This window comes from Pteropus medius, unplaced genomic scaffold (genome assembly GCF_902729225.1).
Source record: "Pteropus medius unplaced genomic scaffold, Ma_sr-lr_union100, whole genome shotgun sequence".
In the NCBI taxonomy this organism is placed as follows: Eukaryota; Metazoa; Chordata; class Mammalia; order Chiroptera; family Pteropodidae; genus Pteropus; species Pteropus medius.
Window position 1 is genome coordinate 32554988 of NW_024354500.1, and position 8136 is coordinate 32563123.

At 35.7% G+C, this 8136-nt stretch overlaps 1 pseudogene; it reads right to left on the reverse strand.

Annotated features, from left to right (window-relative positions):
• Positions 1–7636: 7636 nt before the first annotated feature.
• Positions 7637–7752, reverse strand: LOC120595167 (uncharacterized; annotated as a pseudogene).
• Between the last annotated feature and the right edge of the window lie 384 nt (positions 7753–8136).

The window sequence follows — 8136 nt, forward strand, 5'->3', positions numbered from 1 at the left end:
CCTTTTATTTTTCCTTTTTCCTTCTCTCATACCCCCACCCTACTGACTCCCCAGTTTCAACAAGCCCCCTTTTCACTTTAACCCTTTCAGAAGAGAAGAGGCCAGGGTCCAATCTGCACACACCCATCCATTTCTATGTTGCTTTGCTAACAACCCAGGAAGAGTAAAAATTCATTACCCAGGAGAACAAACACACTCTTGGTTGAAGAGCACAGTGGAATGATGAAGGAAAAGGGGAATTTACTAACTTGGCAAACCCAAAGTACAAAAATCTACACAAAAGTTTCATTTTTTTCTTTTATATTCTCATTTATAAACAACTTCAGGAAGCATACTTTTTGAGAAAGGGCTAGCGTATAAAATTTCTGGAAATAAAATGGCTCTGAAAGGAAGAAATAGATGATTAAATCTGAAATGATCAAACTCACATTAAAATCACATATCCTTTCAGAGATCACGTACCGTTTGAGTGAAATAGAAAATCTCACGTCAAGGGCAAAGTCTGCATAACACTGGTTGAATCAGATAGTGAATACTACTGTTATCATGACTCTGGGTCTTGCTCACATATATGTATAGGTGGTGTCACTGTATTGTGTATTACTCAATATTCCTGTTTCCTTACACGCAAAGTAAATAGCTACAACTTGAGGGGGGATAATACACATTTTTTAAATTTAAATTTTACGTATGTATATCCTGACTCTATTGACAGAGGAAGAGGTAAGCAGTCTTATTTGGTTTCTTTTCCACTCAACGGTATTTGAAATGCAATGATAGAGAGTAATGTATATTAACAGTAATAAGGGCTTCCCCTCTGAGACTTATTGTAACTTATCTTTGAAGTTAAGCTCATTTATCATGGGGAGAATAGACCCCAAAAAGTACAGCAGCCGCGGCATCCTGCCCGAGGCAGAAAGAGATTTCCAATAGCTGCTGTAAAGAAACATTTTGAAAATGCGTTCAGTACCGCACCAATAAATCTTAAGACAGAAGAGTTTTAATTATAGAGGAGGGCAAAGCCAAGATTTTTCAAATGAACCCAAAAGTATAACTTGAGAGTACTTCCCCCTGTGTTACCCAATCTTTGATCAATATATATTTTCTTCATCTGGGAACAATAATCTGCTTTTTAAGCAGAACTCCTGGAAGATATCTTCATTTGTAACATAGTAGCAGGAGAAACAATGGAAGTGAAATATAGTAAGCCAATCTACATGCATGTATGAGGAGCTAAGAATATGATAGGTGCACCGTGAATTCTTTGGGGGCATATTGCAGATTGTATATATGGGAGAGAGAATGTGTTACGCATGCGTATGGAACTTCCTTGTATGTATATATGAACATGTGCTCCTACATAGAGGCTTGATCCTCAATAGTCTGCTTCCTTGAGGAAAAAAAAAAAAATTAGTGTCATTTGTGTCCTAGTACCAAAAATGAACTCTTTTATTTCTTAAAGAAGAAGAAAAATAAGGCTAATGAAATTAGGGGTTGTTTAAATCAGAGGCAATTAAAATGCACACATTTCTTTTCCTGGAATCTGCAATTGTATTCAACGTTTGCAGTACAACGCCTGCCTGTAGGATAAATAATTTAATGGGTTTTGTGATTTGGTACTAAAAGCATAACAAAATCCCACAGCTGTAGTCTCATTTTTCTCCACTCTCAAACTGTTTTCTTCTTGAATTGCATATTTTGTACAGTTTTTTTTTAAAGAACACAAAGTAGGTTCTACATCTTTGAGAACCAATTTCCGACATAATAGGTAATTGCACATAATTACAGGAGTTTCAGAAACTGAAACAAGAAAAAAAAAACAAAAAAACAAAAATAACATTGCTCCTCACTCCAACCCTTCTTTCTTCTTAAAGATTGAAACGAAATCACCATCTGATTCTATTCGACTTTGTCTGGCCTTTATTACAGCCTATGATACATGCTGAGAATAACCAAAAGTGAAAACCATCCTAAATGCTTCTGTTTCCTAGTCAGCCAGTATTCATTTAACATTTTGATTATATTAACTTGAGTTTAGGTTTTTATAAATTTTCTTCATTTTTACATTTTATCACGTGACGTATTATAAGAGAATGTAGCCAGTTTAAGGCTTTGAAATAATATGGGCTGCATATTTAATTATCTTGTTATTTTCTGCTTGCACACTCTTCCATATGCTTCCTAATATTCATTAACCCTCACACATTCAGAATGAAACTAAAGACCAAGAGAAAACAGTTTCCATGACCCAAGAAAGAGGATACTGAAATTTCAAAAAAGGTTAGTAAGAGGAAATCATAGGAGTGAGTGAATGAGTGAGTGAGTGAGTGAGTGAGTGAGCACTGTCTTCGTTCACTTTTTATATTTCTTTGGGGTTGTTGTGATGTAACTGGGGTTGGAACCTCAGGCAGAGGTAAAGTCTTGCTCCAAGGCCTTTGTGGGAGTGAGATTCACCACTGGAAATCAAAGCATCTGGGTTTTCTGAGCCTGTTTATGGTAGGCTGGTGGTGATTTTCTCTGTTCCTTCTTCCAAACATGAGATTGTAGATAGAATGATGGGAGAGTTTTAAGAACTTCCTAGCATCTTTTCCTACCTTTCAAGCTAAGAACTAAACACATTTCATTTAATAGGTAGACAAGGTTAGCCAGATTTTCATTTAGTTTGTGCCATTGCCATGAGGGCTGCTCAGTGGCCTACAAACTGGCCACTGCTCAGATTCCAGGAGGAAAAAGTGGGAAGGGGTTTAGTCTTAATACCCAGAAAATGAGCTGGTTATTATTTACAGCTTGCCTTTTTTTATGCTTAACTCCAACTTATTTCTTTTTCTCTTATGTCATCCAACAGCACTAAAAATAAATAAGGTATAAATCAGAAGTGTGCATATGTATATATTTTTTCTTAAACCACAGCCTGGAAAATCAAAGTAAGTGTATAAAGCAATTGCGTATATAACAGGTAATTTTTAAGGAGGTCAGGTCACTCTTTCTTCAGCCAATCCAGAGAACACGGATATTGGCAATTCGATATCTGTCATTTTATACACGGTTAGAAGCAAGGAAACAGGTCTGTGGGCTTGATCATGAGCACAAAGTTTGAAGATTCTGATCTCCATCAATTAATAAATAATTTCACAATTTCAAAAACCCAACCAGCAAAACTAAACAGGACAAAGCAACAACAATAAAAAACGAGATCAGTAATCAGCATTTCCAGAAAAACAGCTTCTAATTTTAAAATATGAGTAGGCGAAGAATAAGTATCATTACTCTCAATCCACAGGTCTGAATGATGACAGCAGAGAGAGCAGGTGAGAGCTGAGCTAGAAAAATAGTGGGAGAAGAGGCAGTATGGGAGAACAAAACTTGTCTTACTCTCGAAAAATCTAGAGTTACTTCTTTAAATAGGTGACTTGCAAAAGTCTCTGAAACTTACTACTTTCAACTACAAAATGGAAATAATATAAAAATAATGTGTCTATGGGAAGGCAGGAACTGGACCACACAATGCCTTTAGACTTTGTCACGTCATGCTTTGACCATTGGCATGTCTATATTCTGTCACACTGTGAGGTTTTCTGCCAGGTCTCTCTAACCTTTATAGTGTCTGACACACAAGTATTCCACACTATTTGGTAAATGTCTAAATACGTAGCTAGTTAATTCTCGAGATCCTCAACCATTTTTTAGATCTATATTCTTATGACAGTCTATTTAAGAAAGCATAAATAAGATAAACTCTCTTGCGTATGATCTTATCATTGCTTCTTACCTAATTCTTTCCCCATGGCATCATACTCTATCCAAAAAATTATAAAATTATTGAATGTGGTAAGATTGTCTTCTTTTTTTTTTTATATTCCACACAATGCCTTACTCAATTTATGAACTTATTAATTGCATGTTGAAATGAATTAAATAGTGAGCTTATAACTTAAGGCAAGGTCAGCAAACTAGCCCCAAATGGACTACAATCTAATTTTGTAAAGAAAGTGTTGTTGAAATACAGCCACACCCATTCATTTATGTATTGTCTATGATTGTTTTTTGCACTACAAAGGCAGAGCTGAGTAGTTGCAATAGAGACCACATGGCCTGTAAGTACTAAAATATTTACTATTTGGTTCATTACAGAAAACATTTGTAGATATCTGACCTAAAAGATTACCTCTTTTCTCCATTCACACATTAACTCACTGAGACTGAGGTTCTGGTCTTCTATCCCTAATCAGAGAACTAGCATCAATTATAATAATTGTAATGTGATTAACAGGAGGGCCTCCACAGATCCTTAACTAAAAGTGAGGTAATGTTACCATACGTTGTTAAGGCTCTCCAGTAACCCCAACCTCATTGGATAGTTTTCTGGAAAAACCCAATTGTCTCATACTTAATTCCGTGACATAGCAAGTTGTGTCGTGAGATGCCAATATGTAAACTATTGTAAGATTGAATGACAAATTTGTCTTTAGGGAATTTTAGCCTAGATATGGATAACTGTGGGAGATGTGAGAAAAGGTTAGTTTGAGGAACACAAATAAAGAAGTTAATGATATGTATATATTAAATGTGCATGTTGTTTGTTGATAGAATGAAGTTACCTTTCATCATACTGAAATCATTCTTTTTCTCCAAATGATGTTTATTGTTCTCAAACTTTTGAAAAGTGATATAAGGAGATTTCAAAAAAGTGATATAAAGAGATTTCAAAATATGAGTTACACCACATATGATTGTGTTTATTACTCTACAAAGGCATTTATGGTGTAATTTTAGACTGTAGATTATGGTTTATGTATCACATGTAAAGCATGTGTATATCTTTGGTGGAAACACATAAGCTATACTTATACGATGTGGATTAGGGTTAAGTATTAAGATTGACATCTTAGCTAGTGTTATACAAAACTACAAAACTCTTATATCTATAACATGCTATTGTGAACCCATAAAATACAGCGGTCGCATTAGAAAAAAAGTAGGTGACAGTGTTTCAGAATCCTCCTCAAGACTAAACACACACAGTCAATATCTGGGGCTAAAAAGTACAGGTTTGTCTAGATGTACATAAAGAGGGTTGAATAGAGGAAAAAAATTTAGCATGATTTCCGAATGGAGAGGTTATGCCCATGGGATTAATATTCATGCATTCAGACCCTGACCTTCAATCCTGGCACCATCTCTTGGACTGTGTGACTCTTTACAAGTTACCTAACTCTTCTGTTTCTCAATTTCATCGTTACAAAATGGGGATACTAATAGTACCTCCTGGTAATATCATCTTGATAAGCATGAGAGCTTTACAGGTTAAGGTCTGAGAACAGTGCCCGTCTCAATAAATGACAATTACTACTTTTAATCCCTAACTCAGAGCTAGTCTGTCCGTTCTAAGCCCCATTTATTTTTTCTAAAGTGAAGTTTGTGGGATAATAGCCTAGATTTAATTTTTTGTTATAATTTTGTGGGGGAAATGGGAAGAAGTATAAGAATAAAGTAAAGTTATAAAGAAACTTGTTCCATCAAAAGCAGAGATGACAAAGATAGTAAGTATAGACATTGGTATGTACAGGCACCTGATGTTAACACACACACACACACACACACACACACACACACACACACTCCATATGTGGCATCAACATTTATCACCTACTGAAGAAACCTTGATGTTATGGTCATCAGATACCAGCATTTGGTGCCCGGTAGTAAATTAAGGTTTGTCTTATTTGCTCACATTTATTTAAAAAAATTTTTTCTCAAAATATAACAACCACACTTTTCTATGCCAGTAGATTTTAGGAGATAGTAAATTTTAGTAAAATATCTCAGGGCAGAGCTTAGAAGAAAGAAGTGGATTTCAGCACGTCTAACGTTGTCTGAACACACAGAGAATTCATATCTCCTTTTTTCTAGGTATATGTGAAATTATACCACACAGAAGAATCTTAAGAGTTACTAGAAATAGAGTCTAGATTTGAGGTTGAGTTTTTGAGGTTAAAAAGATTAAATACAGGACAAAACTCTAGAAAACATTTTACACCGAACTGCATTTATTGTCATTAGATTCATCCACCAGAGGTCATTGAATGATCGGGTGACTTATTTCCCACCACTTTTTGAAATGAAAGGTTATCACACCCTCTGGGCTTTTTAAAGAAATTGCAGTTTTGTCCCCAAAATGGGTTTAATGGAGATGAAGACTTTTGGGGACCATAAAAATCTGCACTATGATAGTTTGTCTTAAGATGAATTTACTTCAATCCTGTTGGGGCACTGGAGTCATGACTGACTATACAATAATATAAAATCAGGAAAAGAATTTGCTACAAATGTATACTTTATAACTATGCTACCTACTCCCTGTTATATTACATGCAGAATTGTGTTAGAGAGCAAAGTTACTTATTTTGTCAATAACTCAGCTCTACCATTTTTTCACTACATAATCTTGAGCAGTCATTTAATACCAATAAACCTCAATTTCTCACTTATAAAGTAGACATGATGACACTTAGCATATAGTGTTATTGCGAAAATTAACCAAAATACTTCACGTACATTAGTTATCTATATCTATGTAGCAAAGTACCCTTTCCCCAAAATTTAATGACTTAAAAACAATATTTATTATATCACAGTTTCACTGGGTCAGGAATCCAGGCATGGTTTAACTATGTTCTTTCACTCAGACTCTCCAAGAGAAGGCTGTAATCAGGGTGTTGACTGGGGCATGGTCACCTTAAGGCTCAACTGGGGAAGGGATCTCCTAAATTCACTCACATGGCTATTGGCAGGATTGTTGGACCTTTGTTATTCACTGGATATTTGTCAGAAGCCACCTCTAGTTGCTTAACAGTGAGTCTCTCCCTGGGACTGTTCATAACATGGCAGCTTACTTCAACAGAGTGAACAAGTGACAGGTAAAGGAGACAGTGGGAACAAGACAGAAGTCACAATCCTTTGTAACCTAATATCATAAATGCCATCCTATCATTTTGCCATATTATATTTATTAGCAGTAGATCACTAGATCCAGCCCATTTTCAAGTGGAAAAAAAAATTAAACATGATCATTAATACCAGAAGGTGATGTTCATTGGAAGCTGTTTTGGAAGCCATTTCTCATATTATGTAAAGTAGTGAGCATGATAATTAGTACAAAAAATGTCCTCAATATTTTTTTTCTCTGAGTTAGTATTTATTTCTAAGAATTTTGATTTAATGGTAGGTCCAGAAGTAAAAGGTATGGGGTCAGGTTTAAAACTAGGCTATGTGTTCTCGTAAAAGGGTATGTTCTCTGTGACTTAATTTCTTTGTGTCTGAGTTTCTCCTATACAGGTGTCCCCCACTATCCGAAAGTAGAGCATGCCTATGAAAACTTTTGCAAACCAAATTAGCATAAAATGAAGAAGCAATTATCTTAGGATGTGTCTTGCTAATGGTTGCACAAAATAGATCTAGGTAGAGCACAGATGCTCACACAGTTCAAAGAGATGCTGAGTGTGGTTCCCGGGGAAGGAGCTTGGTGGGGCCACTAACTGCTTGGGGTGCATGCTGCCTTTATAATGGCTTGCTGCAAAACAAATGCTGAACACTATTTTTCATTTCACATTTTTTGTATTATTATTATTATTATTTATGCCTACAGCACCTGGTCTTCCTAGGTAGTCTCCCATCCAAGTACTAACCAGGCCTGACCTTGCTTAACTTCCGAGATCAGACATCGGGCTTGTTCAGGGTGGCATGGCTGTAGACTTCTTCTTCTTCTTCTTTTTCTTCTTCTTCTTCTTCTTCTTCTTCTTCTTCTTCTTCTTCTTCTTCTTCTTCTTCTTCTTCTTCTTCTTCTTCTTCTTCTTCTTCTTNTTCCTTCTCCTCCTCCTCCTCCTCCTCCTCCTTCTTTGTAAAAGCTAAAATTCTATTTGGATTTCTTTAGGTTAAGGTTAGTGAAAATGGGTGTTAATGTAGGTCTTTCATAAAAGTGAAGTGGTGTAAAATGACCTTTCGAAAACCAGAGTACACCTGTAGATTCGTAGAAAACAAAATTATCATGTGAGCTAAAATGATGGAATAAGTCATTCAGATTTAATGATGAAGAACGGTATAAATATGGGTGCTATTATTCTTCCCAACTTTCCCCGT